Below are 17,988 nucleotides of genomic sequence, written 5' to 3'. Positions count from 1 at the left end.
CCAAACAGCTTACTGGTGAGTGATATTTTTAGTCATTTGTTTTTAGTTGTTTCCATATCGGAAACTTGACTTTGAATTTATATTTAATTCCTCCCATATCATTAAAATCCTAGCAATTCCCATGTACATTTTGTTGGATAGTAATCGATGAAAACAGAAACAGAAATGCGTTTCTAGTTGAGTTGCCAGCGTCTTAAGTTGGCTGGTACATGAGTAGAAGCGCTTTGGTGATGTGTCAATTCTAAATATCAACATCCTACTCGTCCCTCATGCCTGTGCTTACTCATTCGTCAAGTGAACTCACCCGCAAAGCCATCCTTGGCAAGACTTGGCTTTATCAAAGCGCACCTGTCCACAGCTCCAGCAATTTCCAGCCTTCTGTCCCCCAACTTCCCCCTCATCATTCATAACTCCTTTGGCTGTAACCCACTTCGCCTTGACACTGCCAGACATTACCATCAGCCCCCCCCCCCCCCACAAATCTCAAATTGATTCTTCATCCCTGCCATACAATTCAAAACACTTGTTGGTTCCTGCACCCGCCACCTTGCATTTCTTAGGAATTGGCTTTCTCATTATTTCCATATTACAACTCGACCAAACCGCTATGCCCTTCAAATCTGAGCGCTCACAGCAAATAAAGAATTTGTGGCCGGTCAACTCACAGGATTAAGCAAATATGAACAAGAAAATGACAATATTTTGGTGGCATCATAATGAGAGCATTGCGATAATTAGAAAATAAAAATAAGTTTGGCTTGAAATGAAACGCTTCGTCTCCGTCTCATTTTAGGAATATCACCTGTAGAACACCGGCCATTTGCATCACGAAATAAAAAGCATGATTAAATTAACTGTAAAAGTCTTCTTCTTTTTTTCTATTCAACAAAATGTCCTGCAAATTGATCAAACTACTTCCAACGCTGGAAAAATATCGTTTATTTTCTGCACCCACTTCCAACTTAGAGTTTAAAAGAGAAGTCAACCCCAAATATTATTATTATTATTCACAATAAATTGCTCTATGCAGCCCCACTAGTCTAAATATGGTATTCTGGTTAATATTGCATTAGTGGAATATGAGTTAAGCAGCAAAATTGTTTTCATCCATCCCAGGGGCGGCCATTTTGCCACTTGCTGTCGACTGAATATGATATCAATGTTGCTCAGGTCTCAGGTAACAATCACAGCACAGCTTCAGAAAACAAGTGAGCTGTGATTGGTCGTTGCCTGAGCCCTGAGCAACTGTGATGTCATTTTCAGTCGACAGCAAGTGGCAAAATGGCCGCCCCCTGAGGTGGATAAAAATGGCTGGATTTTGCTTCATAACTCATATTGTACAAATGTAATATTAATCAGAATGTTATGTTTCGACTAGTGAGGTCACATGTATCATATTATTGTCAAGAAATGTTTAAGGTTGACTTCAACTTAAAAATTTAGACTAATTATATTTACAAAAATATTACTCCTTATCCTTACTCTATTTTATATATATTTTCTTTAAAAAATAATAATAATTCAAATTCACACTGCAGGCCATGGGAAGGCCAAAAATTAAGTTCACTTATTTGTCTTAGACAATTTGATTTGATCACATTTGTGCTCATTTTGAGAGGGTTAAACCTCGCAACACTTTCTACAGTCTCACTGTAACTTTTAAGAGACTGCTGAAGCCATGAAGGTCCATCATGACATTTCTAGTCTAGTCTTGTCTACTCTACCCCGTCCTATGCTGCAGCAGCTGTGGTGTGGACAGACAGATGTTGATTAAACTTAATAGCATCAAAGCCAGATCATGCGCATCTGACACACATACAGCGTATGTACTCATAAACATACGCACAACAGCCCCGGATGATGTGTATTAGTGTGTGTATGTTATGGCTCGGTCATTAGTGATATTGCTTCTCTGCATCTGTTAGCCTGATCCCGTTCACTAGCACCAGCCTGGATGATCTTTTGTGTGTGTTCAGGCATTCCTGTCACTGAATGGCTATTAATTATTATTGTGGTCGCACAAATGGTCTCACGTTACTAGTTTAATAAGGGTAAGGTTATAGAAAATGTATATTGGATGCATGTGTGTGGTTTATCATGCTATACATAAAGTAATTGGATTTAAAAATGAAGTACTGTGGACAGTTTAGTGCATTATTATTTTTTTTATCACAGTTGTAACTCTTGTGCAAATCATATAGCGGGAGTGTGATAGTCAATATACAGAAATAATTGTGATTTAGAAGTGAAAATCACATATTAGTACCTTAGTTTTATCACAATTTAAGATTTTTCCAAGTGTTTAAGTGTTATGTTGTGGGTCAAATTGACCTGTTTGGAAAATCTAGAAACAAACAAAACAAAAAAACTCAACTTTTTTTAAATGTTAAAAATGCACTATGTCCAGTAATGCACAGACAAACAAGAGTATGCTATGTCATAACCCTAACATTGCGTTATGTGACATTTTCTTTTATGATTAAACATTAGAACGGGTCACATTGACCCATGAATATTGTTAAACACAACAGGAGGGCTACAACTTTGCCATTTTCTCCCATTTTTGCTGTCATATTTGTTAAAAGAGTCAGTATGACTTAACAAAAAATATACTACTGCCTTAAAATTAGTGCTATATGTAATGTTTATCGGATTTGTAACAAGGGTTGAATTGTGATTTTATTATTAATTTGTGAAGTTACTCTTCCCATGTATTTTTTAACAAACACAATAAATCGTTCTGTTTATTCTGCCCCTTATTATTTGAAAATTGCTTTTTATATTGTACTGCAATATTGATTTTCCCACATTACAACAACATAGGGGAAAATTGGGGGTTTATCTCATGTTTGTATTTGTTATACTGGACGCCATGATATGCAAATCAACTTAACCAACAACTTAACATAACCCAACTGTAGGTCAAAAATGGACCGATCTTCTACTTGGGTCGATTTGACCCAACTTTGAGTTGGGTCTTTCACCCTAGCCCTAGCCCTAGCCCTAGCCCTAGCCCTAGCCCTAGCCCCAGCCCCAGCCCCAGCCCCACCCCAGCCCCAGCCCCAGCCCCAGCCCCAGCCCCAGCCCCAGCCCCAGCCCCAGCCCCAAAGCCCCTAGCCCCAAAGCCCCTAGCCCCTAGCCCCAAAACCCCTAAGCCCCAAAACCCCTAAGCCCCCAAAACCCCTAAACCCCTAAACCCCTAAACCCCTAAACCCCTAACCCTTACCCTTGGATCAGCCCATTTTTGACCCAACTGTTTTTAGAGTGTATGAACCAGAAGTGTTGACATCATCCAAATAATGCGTTTTCATTGGTTTCGACACGCAAATATGTCATGTCCACTGCAATCATCAGCCCTAATTATAACCTATACTGTGCCAGTACAGTTCAGGAGCGAAGTTGCAAATGCCCCAGTGAACTCTTTACAGCATCCCCAAAGGAGACATTCGATGTAATCATCACACTGATTCAACTAAATGTTTTTTTTTCTTCCAACAATTAAAAAGGCTACAGAGTGGAAATGGCAGCGCACACCGATAAGGCTAATGTGCTCATTCCATAGCAAAGTAAAGGCTCTATGGTAATTTCCTGTAGAAATAGCAGCTTCCACGGACGGCGGCGGTTAGTGAGATAGATGGTCCGGTTGAGAGGCAGGAAAAGTACACCTCAGCACATTTGGACTTTATCTATTAAAGAGGTAATATTGCATGATCAAGTGTGTGTGTAGAGGGTGGGGTGGGGTGGGGGGGGGGCACTCACCCACATCCAACTCGGCCTCCCTCCCCCCCCGCCCGTTCTCTCTCTCCTCCCTCTCCGTTTCTGTCCATTATGTTGACTAATGAGCGTACAGTTTCCACTTCTATCCAATGGACACTGTCCCTTCCTGTAGACACACACAGTTTGGAGCACGTTGCTTTAAGACAAACAACAACATGACAAATGACTGTGCACCGATTAAAAACATGAGGCTGTTTACAAGTTATTATAGCAGGAGGTCAACTATAAGCTCCCTCCAGATGTTTGAGGCGGCCTATATCGCCAACTAAATCCGGATATGTCACATTAAGAAGTGTTGTTTGATTATTGTTGTTGTACATTAACTCCCGTTGAAACCATTTCACATTGTTGACGTCCACCATTTTATAAATTGCTTGTCCTCAATAGGGCCACAAGTAACTGCACGTATGCCAGCTGACTAATAACTAACACCTACAGACAATTCAAATTCAGTCTTCAAATGGAAGTTTCTTTAGACAGCGAGGCAGACATGCTAAAAACTGTTCCATCGTACTTTCACGATTTTTTGTTATTTTTATTATTATTATTTTTTTTTTTACAGTAAACTGACTGAAAACGAATTTGCAGTTGTGTGTTGTCAGTGTAGTGCCCTTTTGAGCTACAACATGCCAGGAAGCACTTTGCTGAAGTCTACTGAAAGACATGTAGCATAATTAAGAGCATTGATGCTAACGTAAATTAGCCCATCTGTAGCATTTCTTATTATATGTTAGCATAGGATGAGCATATTGTGATTTCCAAAAAAAAGGACAGATTTACTGAAAGTAAGAGGATGGTCGGAAGTCAGATTTTGTTTTTTCCCTGTTCCGACATGAAAAGTGTTCGAGGCAAAAGTAAACAATCAAAATGGCCGATAGCGATAAATTGTTCTTATTTTGGTCCTCAAAACAAATTTTGACCTCCAGCAAACTTGCCTTTTTCGCAATTTTGCTTCATTGGTTGTTTTTATTTTATTTCACAAGTATTTCATACAGTTCAGTAGTTCACCGTATAAATACTGTCACGTACGTTAAGTTACGTGGAGTTATGTCGAATATTTATGAATGACAAAAGCTATCTCGTTTTATACTAAATCGGGGTTCTTTTTTCCCCCTATTTCGCAAATGGGATTTTTCGAGTTCAAGGGGGCGTTCCCGAACACACTTACTGGTTTGAACTCGGAAAAGTCCGACCATCTTCGAATGCAGCATTAAGAGCAGGAAGAAATATCAGAGAAGGTTATGTTATGGTAGCATTGATGCTAATTTAAATTAGCCCATCTGTAGCATTTCATATTATATGTTAGCATAGGGTGAGCACATTTTGATGTACTAAAGATACTTAAATGATACTCAAAGATGACTACATTATAATATGTATGGGTACAAAATAAAACAAAAAAAAACTATCTTAAGACTTAACTCATGAATATATATTGACATAATAAGCCCAACCATTTTGGCCCCAAAATCTCATTTTCAAGCAGCCGTTTCCCATTGCCGACATAAGTCAACACCCTATTTGAATGCTCAGGAAGTGAGGTACCTAAAAAGTTGAACTACTTTCTTCTACTTTTTTTTAAAAATACATAACAAAAATAACACGCACACACAAAACCCAACAGTTGCGCAGTGACAACACTAATTGGTCTCGTGGAAAAACAATGAAACCCGGACCATTTTTATGAGGTTTCGGTGTATTTCTTAAGTGCAGACCACTGCAAATCCAAAATAATCTGGAGGCTTGTAAAGATTTCAACCTGATTTATTTTTTATTTTTTTTGCAAGTCTGTTACCATTTTTCATGCAAATGGCCTATTGTTTTTAATGTTTTCAATGTTTTCCTGTTGTTGGATCAAACCCTGACTAAGAACATGTTAATTAAACCTGCGTATTTTCTTGTGAAGTGAAGCCGGACAATTAAGGTCTTGTTTCTCTTTGTTTTTCCTTTGATTTGCCAAAAATATGGTCACGTGTGAGCAAAACAGCACAGCAGACAGTGATGAAATGAATAATGGTGAGACAGTGTTGAATATGCGTATAAAGAAGATTAATTATAGCTATTCAAACAACACACAATGCGACAATTATTCAAAACCACAATGAAAATTTGTTTTGTGTGTGCATTCTTATTGTTGTATGTCAGCTAAATGCTAAAAGTGGAAGCACATGACGTTTGTGGGGATATCAAACGTTTATCATACAAATCATTACATTTCAGGTAAAAGCTTTTTAACGTTTTCTGCACAGAGAATTGTAATAGGTTTACGTAAATATGATTGTCCTACAAATGGCAACATAACAGTGTGTGAGTGCTACCCCACTGCGCCTAATTAGATTAGGAACAATGAGCGCTCTGTGGTGGACAAAGACAATAGGCACAATCCCCAGGCATTCTTGCGTCACTCTCAATTTTTAGCCCTCTTTCTCTAAAATCTCTTTTTGTCATTGAAAGATCAACTGCAGTGGCAAATACCTCCGCCAAGGCAGAAGAGAGTGCGTTATTTTGCATACCAAATGTAACCAACAGCTGTTGATTTATGATGGAAATTTAGTAGAAGAGGTTGCAACATGTGATTATGCATTTGTCTTAAGTAGGGACGTTCAAGACCACTTTTTTATAGACCGATATCGATACTAAAATCTTCAGTACTCACTGATATTGATAACAAGTGCCGATACCGTTAAAAGAAAAAATTCCACACACAAAAAAACAATGACAGATCATTAAAAAATATATACATTTGTATCCCAATTATAGCAAATTTCCATAAAATTGAATGAAAGTAATGGCAATTATAGTTGTTCAATTTGCTGATAAAAATATTTTTGCATAGAGCACACAATAAAATGAATTAAAAAAATTTGATGAATAAAATAAAACAAATAATCCAGTGGCCAGGAGGGAAAAAAAAAAGTCCCAATCAAAATGTGGCCTGGTATCAGCCCAATACCGATACCTGGTATCGGTACTCACCCATCCCTATTCTTAAGACTTGGTGAAACAGCATGTGGCTTATGATTCAATGAGAGGTTCACAAGGCAGCTAATTCCTTCTTTATTTATTGTAATAAAACCATACGTACAGCAAATATTTATCAAAATGGTGCTGCCCTTTTGCAATAATGCAATATTAATCAGAGTCCTGTGGTTTTACTAGTGCTGGCAGATACAATGTTTTTTTTTTGTTTTTTAAATTCAGTTTAGTTCCCTTTCTGCATATTTACACTGTGCCATTTTGCCCCTTTTTTGCAAGAAAGTCTTATTTACGCTGCTAGCAACGGGTGTAAAGCCCTTTTCACACTGCACACGGCAGCATGACATCAGACAAGCGCCTCCAAATGGACAAGAGCTGGCGGAGTAACTTAGTGTTATTCTCGCGGACTTATTTACAAGTAACTGCATGATTAAACGATCCAAGTGAACCGCCGAGCCATTAGTTTTTCTCTGCTGCTCGTGTCCTCCTCTTCCTAGACTCGTTTTTTTTTACTTCCTGGGAGGCAGTGCGTCCAAATTTGGGCATGCTGGCCACCGCTAATTTCGCGTTGTCGCGTGGGTCCTTCACACTGAGCAGTGCAGTATGAAAAGGGCTTTAAGGTGGTGGAAACATTGTATTTTTAAAAACCCTACATTTTTAACTAATGCAATATAATTCCGTCGAATGTAAGTTAGCTCGCCGAAAGCTAGCATGCAATAAACGAATTAGCATTGAGGTGATTTTATAAACATTCAAATAACTGCTGCTTGACACATAAGAGCAACGGAGCACACAACAATAAGCACACAGCTCTACTGTAAATTCAGACTTGCCATCAATGAAAGATGGCTCAAAAATCTGTAACATAGCTGGGGGTGAGAAAGGTGAACCGTGGCATAGCGAGGGTTCATTGTAGCGAAGCTTATCCCGGTTGACTTTGGTCAAGGTCGCCAGCAGTCATGGCACACTTACAATTCACACTTATGGACAATTAAGTCTTCAATGAACCGAGCATGCAACCTCGTCGCAGAGGACGGATGTGCGAACCGCCGCTCCGACACGCCCGCCTGCTAACAAACGATGCAAAAATCAAATATTCAGTCAGCCAAGTATTCAAATGTGTCGACATGCTGACAGGGACTATTTGAAATGATTAGAGGTCAAGAATAGATGTTAAAAGGTAGCTATACAAGCAAGTGTATTTTTATGTGTGTTAAAAAAAAATGATGGAGGAAGCAGTCCGGTGGTTATTAATCAGTAATTAGTATGATGTGATGAAGATTAATTCACTGATTCTTTTATTGCCCATCTGCTGTGCGTACACACACGCACACACATTAGATTATGCAGTTGTGTAATCAAGTATCTTTTAAAATGTTATCCATATCAACAGCAGTGGCATAAATTCTGCTTTACAAAGCTCACCAATAAAATTGTGCTTTTGCACTATTTGGTTTCATGAAAAAATTATTAACATAAACACTTTGCTTCTAATACATCGTACTTCACTTCATATCAATATAAGCCATATAGTACAGAACTACTGCACTGTGTACATAGCCAATTTCTTCTTTCTTATTTGAAATGTTCAATTTGATATCTCAATACTTGTATCGGGAATGTTCACCTTTGAAACGAATGGGGGGGAGGGGGGGACTCCCAAAATGTTAATGTTTTTTTAAAAACCTTCATAATGACATAATTAGGGATGGGTGAGTATTGAAAAAATATAATTGCCATTAATTTCATTCCATTTTAAGGAAATTTGGTATAGTTGGGATATATATGTAATTTAAAAAAAAATCTGTCATTGTTTTTTGGGGGGAAATGTTATGCGTCATAAGTACTAATGGTATCGGCACTTGGTATCGGTATCAGTATCTGTCTCAAAAAAAAGTGGTATCGAGCATCCCTAGAAATAATTAAATAGAATTAAAAATAATTAAACAGTCTCTCCACCAATACTAATTGTGCTGGTCATTCTGGACTCGCCTCCTCCCTCAGCTTCTCAGTACGGCAATAACGTTAGCTGCTCTTTGCAGAGGACAATGAATATATGCCTGTTGGTACTGTCTTGTCTGTCATCATACGTTGTTGCACATGCTCAGATATCAGTTGCTTAAAGGCCCGTTAGCTTGTGTAGCTCGCATGTCTACGGTGTTTCCCATTATATGTTTGCATATAAGCTATCAAAGTCTAGCCCGTATCTTTAAAATCTTTTAGGTCAGGTGACTCGCATCTCAAGGCACCACTCGATATATATATATATATAAATGTTAATGAACGAACTATATACATATATGCTATTCACAAAACAGGTGGAAAGCTTCAATCGGTACCGAGAACACACACAGCAAGCGTTGTCTTTTGTTCTCTGGCATTGAGCAGGTCTGTCAAGTCTTTGGTCAAGCGTGCTGTGAGATGCTGAACGCCTGAAAAAGCCCCACGCGAGTCACCTGCTGTCTTACGCCGCTCTCCGACAGAAGGAGCACATTTCTTCACCCAGGTCGCAACTCAGCACTTGTCGCTTTAGTTAAGTTAACTGTCAGGGGGGAAAAAAAGTCTGCTGAAGCAATGTGGGAACACCTCAATGACCTGTGATGATTTGTTTGAGTGAAGTGTCCTGGTGATTCAAACACACTCACACACACACCAAAAAAAACATGGTGGGGCACAGAGAAACCATGTGAGGAAAGGCACCCAGAAAACACTGGAGCTATTGAAGTTGCCATTGATTTCATGCAATTTTAAGGAAAAATGCTAGACAGTGTTCCCTCACTATAACGTGGTTCGCTTTTCGCATCGTCGCTGTTCACGGATTTATTTTAAGAGCTAGTTTGCTTTTCTTTTTCTTTTTTTTGCAGTATTATACCTATTCTTTTAGAAAAAATATGAATTTTTAACATAGAGAGTATTTTAAATGAGAGAAATGTGAAAAAATGAAAATTCCTCACAGCGACAAGTGTATAAAGTGTGTGGTGAGGGGTTTTATAGCCTTAAACATTTAGAATAAAACTGAAACCTTTGCGGATTTCACTTATTGCGGGTATTTTTTGGAACGTAAACCTAGCGATAAACGAGGGAACACTGTATTGGAATATATAGGTCTTTCTTTGAATTGTCATTGTTTAATTTTATGAATTGAAAGTACTAGTTGTATCATTACTTGATATCGGTATCGGTGACTGCTCAAGAGTTGATCGATATTAGTCTGGAAAGAAGTGACATCCCTCATTTTAAATATCTTGCAATTAACAAACAGTCCAGATATTTATTTAAAAAAAATAATAGTAGTAATAATAATAATAATAATAATAAATAAACTAAAACAATTAAAAGTAAAAAATAAAAATAAAAATGAACAAACATGCTCTAAAAACTAATTAAAAGTAATTGGATTAATTTAAAAAAGAAAAGTCCCAAAAAAATTACCTTTATTAACATGTTTTTGTTGGTGTGCGAGGAAGCAGGAGATCTCAAACTCAGATCTCCTGATAGTTGAGGCAGTTGAGCAAACCAATATACCACTATGCTGTCCTACCTACTTTTCAGAACTAAATGACAGGATTATACACTCTAAAAAATTTTTTTTTTAAATAACCCAACAATGGGTCAAAAATGGACCGATCCTCCACTTGGGTCAATTGACACAACTTTGAGTCAAGAAATGTGTCTTATAGTGTAAAACAACTCATAAATATTGGTCAGATCCTTCAATTGGGTCCAAAAATGGGGTCATTTTGTATCAAACAACCCAGAAAGTTGGCTCAAATTGACCCTTAATGTGGATCTGTCCATTTTTGATCTATAATTGGGTTCTTTTTGACCCGACTGTTTTTAGAGTGTGATAAAAGAACGCACCACCGCCATTGTGTCAAACAAAGCGTGTCTGCTATTAATAACAAAACAGCACATGCTGGAAACAAAGCTCACCAAATGCTTGATGTCCTCCATTATTATCCTTTGTTTGCTGTCACATTCTTCTGGGTTTGGATGTGTCATGATTCTTATTACAACCCAGACGTGAGCGCTGATCTTTGTTTTACCAAAAAGACTTTCCGACATTTTGGCTCAATTCTTCCTGGGCCCTGTGTTATCTCCTCTCGGCACAAGTGTGCTTTTTTTTCTCCTTCTTTTTTTTTTTGTGTAATGAGAGCGTAGCAGAGGATAATGAAACTTGTCTGGAACAATATAGTGGCTTTTGATAGCAACCGTGTGTATGATTAGCATAATAAGTGACATTTCAATTGGTGGAGAGCAGACCTATCAAAAGCTACCGCTTTGATAACAAGCTGGAATTAATTTTGTGGATAATGGAGTCTGGGTGAAAAATCGGCAAGAAAAAGGGGGTCGAGGAGGGGAAGTGTATTTATTAAAGGGGGGAAAACAACTATAAAGGTAGTCAGGTGTGTTCAGGGGGAAGGGAAGGAAGGAGGAGGAAAGATGTCACAGGAAGTACGGCGTTGTTTCGACATGTCGTTCTCTTCCCTCGTTAGGCAAGCGCAGGAAGGGGGAGTGCAGGACCTTAAGGGGGGGTATGTGGGGGCGGGGGTGGGGGTTGACACTTTCTTTTGTACTTTTAAGGCTCCTTATTATCACCTTTCAAGAGAAAGCCACTCTTTCCTCTCCCACAGCACACAAGTTTTTATTCCCTCTCTCGCTTTCTTTTCTCTGCTATAATTACATGCTTGATTAATTATAAGGGGATCAGAAAGAGTGAAAAGAAGAGGTGGAATTTCAGCTCAGAGGAAAAAGGAACCCTGCACCTACAAGCACATGCTCACACTTAACGCTGTTTATCAGGGCCTTCGTACGAGATCTGCTAACATTTGGCTAGCAACGAACCTCAAAGCAAGTTTTACATCTTGGCCTAGATTTTTTACACTACACAGCCAGTGCTCAATTTCAATTTCATAATTTTTACGGACTGTTTTTATGCCCATTACAAAATACAAATATTAAACTCACCTACCGTATCCCCCGTTACATCACAGATTTTTATTATGGAGCGCATGTACTTGTTTGTCATGGAAATAGGGGTGTAACAAAAACCGGTTTGAGCCGGAAAATCTTTATTTTATTTAATGTATTTATTTATTTTTTTAAGATGTGAGTGTATCGAGTCAAACCGAATCGAATCGTTTCACTTTGAAATATATCGAGATACCGATCAAATCGTCTTTTATTGGACAGAAGGAAATGACACATTTACAGGACTGGAAAGTTCAAGGTAAAATGACAACAAAAAAGTCATTGCATCACACGCTCTCAAATTAAGCCGTACCATATCGAATCGAGTCGAATCGAATCCTGACGTTCCACTTTAAAGCTACCGAACGTAGAATATTCCATTTTGAAATGCTGCTGCCACCCGCTGATGAAAAATAAAACTGCACATATACCCTTCTTCACAGACTTTCAGTCATAAATGGTCAAATAAAAAGGATACTGTAAAGATTTTTTGGGGGGGAAAAATATTGCATATTTGCAGCGTAAAATTGAACCGTCCTTGAAGTCATTGTTGTTGATTTTTATGGGTTTTTACTACTATAATGCCCTCGCAAGTATCTGATCTGAAAACATCCACTTCTTTTGTACATTTATTTCTTGATATGCCCGAATTGTGCCAGTTAGGAGCACACAAATCGGATTGATTTGAACCATGCATTGTAGCACCAGACTCATACTGTACTTAAATTATTAATTTCACCAACCCTAAGGTAAGACAAGCAGCCTCATTCACACACAATCATTCGCAACAACATTCCAATGATTGCATTTTCAGGCTTTAAAACACTGATGACTTGTTAATTCAACGACTACAACACAATTTAATTGGAGAAAAACAAACAATTAAAACGGTGCGCATGTAATTATAACAACACACCAAGTTTGTGAAGAGGAACGACAATTACTTGCCGCTGAAATTGGGTTTCAGCTATTTTTTTGTTTTGACAAAATAGGTGCACTAGGAAATGATTTGATTCGGTGGGATTAGGATTTGATTCAATATGGTAATGAGTTTCTTGTCATTTTACAAAAAAAGAATGAACTTGTCTGTAGCTTACTGTAAATGTGTCATTTCCTTCAAAGATATATCTCTCCAATAAAGGACGATTCGGTACGTATCTTGACATATTTTAAAGTGGAACGATTCAGTTGGATATGATTCAGATTTTCCGATTCAAATTGTTTTTGTTACACCCCTGACTGCCACCATACAATGCTTGCATCTCAAATTTGTGCCGGCAAGTCCTCAATTTCAAAAGATGCTTGAGGACGTTTTTTCTGTCTCGGGTACTTAACATCACAAACTTTTGTCCACATGAATGTCAATCTGAAATAATTTTCAATTTCTAAAATAGTGCTGAAAAAGCTAATTCATTATGCTAACAATAGTCAGGTTTCCATCCAAATGTTTCGAATTTTTTAAGCGAATTTTGTGAAAATGCGCAAAACGGACATGCGACTTGTGCCCGCCGCTGTAGGTGGCGCTATACACCATAGAGATGTGATCCACCAGTAATTTAAAAGAAGAAGAAGAAGACCAGGAAGCACTGTGCCGCGCGATGACGTCGTATGAGTTTGCTTTTGTAATTCTTGATCAACCGTAGCGTTTCTTTGCTGTTTTGCATTAAAATTTGCTTCTTTAATGAATTCAAAAAATATTTTAGTTTGTCTCCCACCCCAATCACACCTTGCTTTATCATCCGCCATTGTTTTGTGACTTGTTTTGTGTATTCGGTCTTGCCAGCGTTTATTCGCAAAACCTGTTTCCATAACCAAAATTTGCATTCTCCTTTTTTCGATACGCTTCAAAATCCGCCCCCTCTAAGCGTAAAAACTTGAACTTGTTTGCAAATTTTGGGCCCATTTTCGAATTTCTAGCGTAACCCCACTATTGTTGTATACAACACCCGTTGCCAGCGTTAGCGGCTAGTAGCAAGCAGTTAGCCGCTAATTGCCCCAAATAGGCCGGTATGTCCCGTCAAGCTTCTTTTCAAAGGCAGTTTAACAAACCAGGCTCACTCAAATGTGTCATTTTAGCCGGCAAAATCGCTTCTGCGGATCTGACGTCACTCTGTATTATAACCCAAAATCTCACTTGCGAATGTTTCTCGAGAAGAAAATACAGTTTGCTGCTATGCACAATTTAAATAGAGGTCCTTTATTATATGTGAAATGTTTTTTTTTTCCTTGATTTTTTTAATCCGAATAGTCGATTATTTGATAGAATTTTTTAGTGTTGATCAGAAGCGAAAAACCTGACCTACATGGATGTGTGTGGTGGGAATAAATGAGCTCTCTGCTGAGTTGCTTGTTTTGTCTCTTCGTTTCCACATGATTGACCACAGAAATATTACAAAGCAACACATCTCCACTCTTCCGCCCCCAAATCCCCACGATCTAATACTTTGGGGTTTGAATTTTAAACCTGTTGCAACTGTCTTTTTATTTTTTATTTTTTGTTTCCCCTTCAGTTCCCTTTTTGCCCATCAGATTGGGGGTCTTTTATCATGACGTAACATTTGAATATAATTTGACAAATGCGCATTCACCTCTATACTTAAGCGTATATGCGTGTGTAATTATGTGAGCGCACGTGCATAAGTGATGTGATGTGATCAGACACCAATAAGAGCAAATCTCATTAACATCAAACTACTTTGGCGCTAATCAGGTTACGGCGCGAGCAGCAAGCCAATGGCGGCTCCTAATGCCATTAAGGCGAGCCGTGATTGGATTGGGATCTTATTTCGACTTCCTGAAGGCTGCCAGCATTTTAATCAAGCTAGCGCGGCCGCAGTGATGTCACGGGCCGTTAGAACAGCCAGGGAGTGATGTCACAGCTCATTAAGATCGGAAAGATGTTGGTGGGGATGATTGGAGCCGACTGATGTGTTTTAGTCGATGGGCGCCTAAATAGACATACGAAGGCTTCATGCAAAGGTTTTGAGAGTGCTTGCTGAAACTGCGGAGGACAATTAAACATGCGCAACAGAAGAAGACTACGCAACTGGAAACGGAATCATTTTAAGTGAATTAGGCCAGTCTTCTCTCATCTTAACACCCAGTCGGAGTACTTTTCTCAACATTGCTATAGAATTAATTAGAATGACATTCAGGCTGCTTCTTCCTCCGAAGTGTGAGTTAATTGAGCTCAGTAGTTGGGCAAAGAGAGAAGGAAATAATCCTCTGTGCTGGTTTGATGGATTTTGCGAGAGAAACCGACTCCACCAGTCGTATTCAATTAAAAGTTAAAGAGGTCCACTTAAAGGGCAAGTTAGCAATTAAGAAATAAAATCACTTTTTATTTTTGGTAAAACTTAGTATGACAGTTGTCCATTAGTATAATCATCTGTTAAAACCGTTGGCCCTATTTTGTGCCTCCACCATATATTGTGGACTATAAGACACACTTAAAAACTTTTAACTTGAACTCTTTTACCGCCAAAAACGTTTAATGACGTGTACTAAAATCCCGATGAATGCCGCCAAAAACGTTATTTGACGTTAACTACGTTTTCTTTTGTTTTTTTTCAATGGGCAGTGCAACATCTTGTAAATGGGGTTTGTGAAATCCAAAAACACCCACTAACTATGGCCAGCAGATGACAGCATTGTATCTCTTTTCAATGGGCTCCCGTGTATCTAATGACATGAAAACATGGCGGATCTTAGGAAATATAACGTTTTCAAGGATGACGAAAGCATTTGTCACATTAAATCTAATTCATAGAGCGTCACTAAACAAAAAAAATATTAGTGTCAAAGTCACTGAAAATTTATCTTTTCACAAAAAGCTTATTTTCTCCTTTACTTTACTTCCGGTACTTTATCTGTCGTGAAGTTCATCTCCTTCGGGTATCTGTTACAGAAAAAATGGCAGCAAAACATGTTGGCGATTACATATATATATATATTTTTTTTTAAATGTATGTCAATGTGATAGAACATTTTTTGCATTAAAATGAATAGTGGGTTTTTAAAATGAATGAATTAAGAATAAAATATCTTACAAAAATTACTAAACGAACATACAGTGTAGGGACAAAATTTTCAAAAACATGATTTTAAAAATACTTAATCATAGATATGGTAAAAGAGCAGCTTTTAACCTGCTTTTAAAATAATTGTATTGCTATGTTGTGAATCTTTCTTCATCAATTTTCTTCACTCTGATAATAAAGAATAACAGCAAATGAAGGTACTGTAATATACACAAGTACAGGAAAAAAAAGAGCTTTTTAAAGCTACTTGCTAGCTAGATGGCCATAAATCACCAAAAGTTGCCTTAAAATAATCTAATATTCTCTCTGTTCTGCCTGCTGAAAAACGCTGAACGATGCCATTCACAAGATGGCCGCCCTATCCAGCATACTTACTGGCCCCGTGACATTAAGTTAAAACAAAGCATTCTGGACAGTTTAATCAATTTAACCTAGCCAACCCTGTTGGAGCCACTCCATTCCTTCTTTGATTCTCCCCTCGATCGTCTCAATTTGAAACGGCACCACGGCGTTGATCGGCGCTCGCTCGCTCTCCCCCGGCTCTCCCGCTGCAGATCGATGGCGAGGGCGAAAAGCTAATGACCCGTCTCAGCAACCAATTCACTCAGCGCTGCCTCGCTCAGTACCTGTCCAAACCTGTGAGCGGCAAAGAAAGGGGAGCGTCTTGCTCTAACTCGCAAACTGAAAGCTTATTGAGGAGAATGAAGAACTATAATGAATTGAATTTTCAGGGCATTGATGAACTGCCATAAGTGTGTAAACCTCTGTGTATTCCATATACAAATACAGTGCGTTTAATTCTGGTTTGTGATTTCTGCATATGTTGCCATTGATTGATTGATCCAGTGACCTCCGCTTCCTCCCATATTCCAAAAACATTTATTTGCTGAGGTTTTTTTCAGGTTCATACCGTGCCCCTTTTTAGAAGGGCAGTTTGAGCCTTCCTTCTAATTTGTTTTTTTTCTCCTCTTCATTTAATAAACTCAGGACGCTGAAAGGTGACCCGCCAGGCTTCAAGCAATAAAGAACACCTATAGACAGTAAGTCTTCAATAAATCTAACATCCATTTTTCTGAATGTGAATAAAACAAGCAAACTCGAGATTCATGGCAAGACCCCCCGGAACCATCAGAACCGTGAGACAAGTCAAGCCAAGTTTATTTGTATAACCCTTTATGACGAGAGATTCAAAGAGCTTCACAAACCCGCATTTGTCAAATATTAGCGTTATCCCCGACTTCTCGCCACAAATTATACCTTGGCTTGTAATCAGAGCAATGTCAATCCCCTGTTATTGCCGTGGCAACCCCACACAATCTACTGAAAATATTGGCGGACCAGCCTGGAAACAAAACGTGCCAATTTGTATCCAACACGGGTCTTGAAAATGTATTACACTTTACAACGCTAGAGGGAGCCCTTGAGCTAAAATGCCCACTTGTTGATTAAATAATCTCAATATAGTAGCTAGATTTGATTCTAACCTCACTTAACTAACCCTCCACCACCTCTGACAAGTGTCTTGACAAAATCACAAACGAAGCATAAAGCAAAATAGATGTGTTAGCATACTACTAGGCTAGCATTTAGCACAGTAAATGATGTTAGCCACGGGTGCTACACTGGTAGCATGACTTCTTTATAGAGTGATAGTATAACACTAAATGTTGTCAGTTTGAAGTTGTTGTTTTTTTATGAAAAAACAAAAAAATAGAAAGATCTTGAACATACCTGTCTGATCTTCTTTCACTCTGCTACTGTTTAACACTTAAAATTAGCATGTATAGCTAACAAAGTGTTTATTATTGTGACTAGAAGAGAATATTTCTGATTTCCTTATTTCCTATGGAAACATGAGTTACTCCACCCAACTATTGCTGAATTAGGGGGGGGGGGGGGGTTCTTTAAAGACAAACTAACTACAACTTGGGGGGGGGGAGATTTTAGCTTAGATTTAGCTTAGTTTTTCAATGCCTTCTAGTTTCAAGAGGATTGTCCAAACAGTGGCTCATAGTTGGCTCGCTTTTGTCGCATTTAATTCTAAATGCTGCACAGGAGTCAGTTGGGTCTGCTCGAGTGGTGATAAATATGAACTGAATTTACCTTTAACCTCAGAAACCGCAGCCACCCAGTCAGATGTAATTTAAAATCAATATTTGGGTTTGGACGGACTACAGTACAATCCCTGTAGGTCTGAAGAATATTAGCTGAGAAACAGTCCTGA

The 17,988-nt window shown here is 38.4% G+C and overlaps 1 long non-coding RNA gene across 1 annotated transcript in view; it reads left to right on the top strand.

Annotated features, from left to right (window-relative positions):
• Positions 1-17,410, top strand: part of LOC147158676 (uncharacterized) — a 29,482-nt gene extending 12,072 nt beyond the window's left edge. The window contains exon 4 of the long non-coding RNA XR_015090866.1: positions 16,752-17,410. This is a non-coding gene — a long non-coding RNA (uncharacterized LOC147158676). The remainder of the gene's footprint in view (positions 1-16,751) is intronic.
• Positions 17,411-17,988: the final 578 nt, after the last annotated feature.

The sequence above is a fragment of the Leptonotus elevatus genome, chromosome 18 (genome assembly GCF_054856555.1).
Source record: "Leptonotus elevatus isolate MCC_2025b chromosome 18, RoL_Lele_1.0, whole genome shotgun sequence".
In the NCBI taxonomy this organism is placed as follows: domain Eukaryota; kingdom Metazoa; phylum Chordata; class Actinopteri; order Syngnathiformes; family Syngnathidae; genus Leptonotus; species Leptonotus elevatus.
This window is presented reverse-complemented; position numbering and strand designations above follow the sequence as displayed.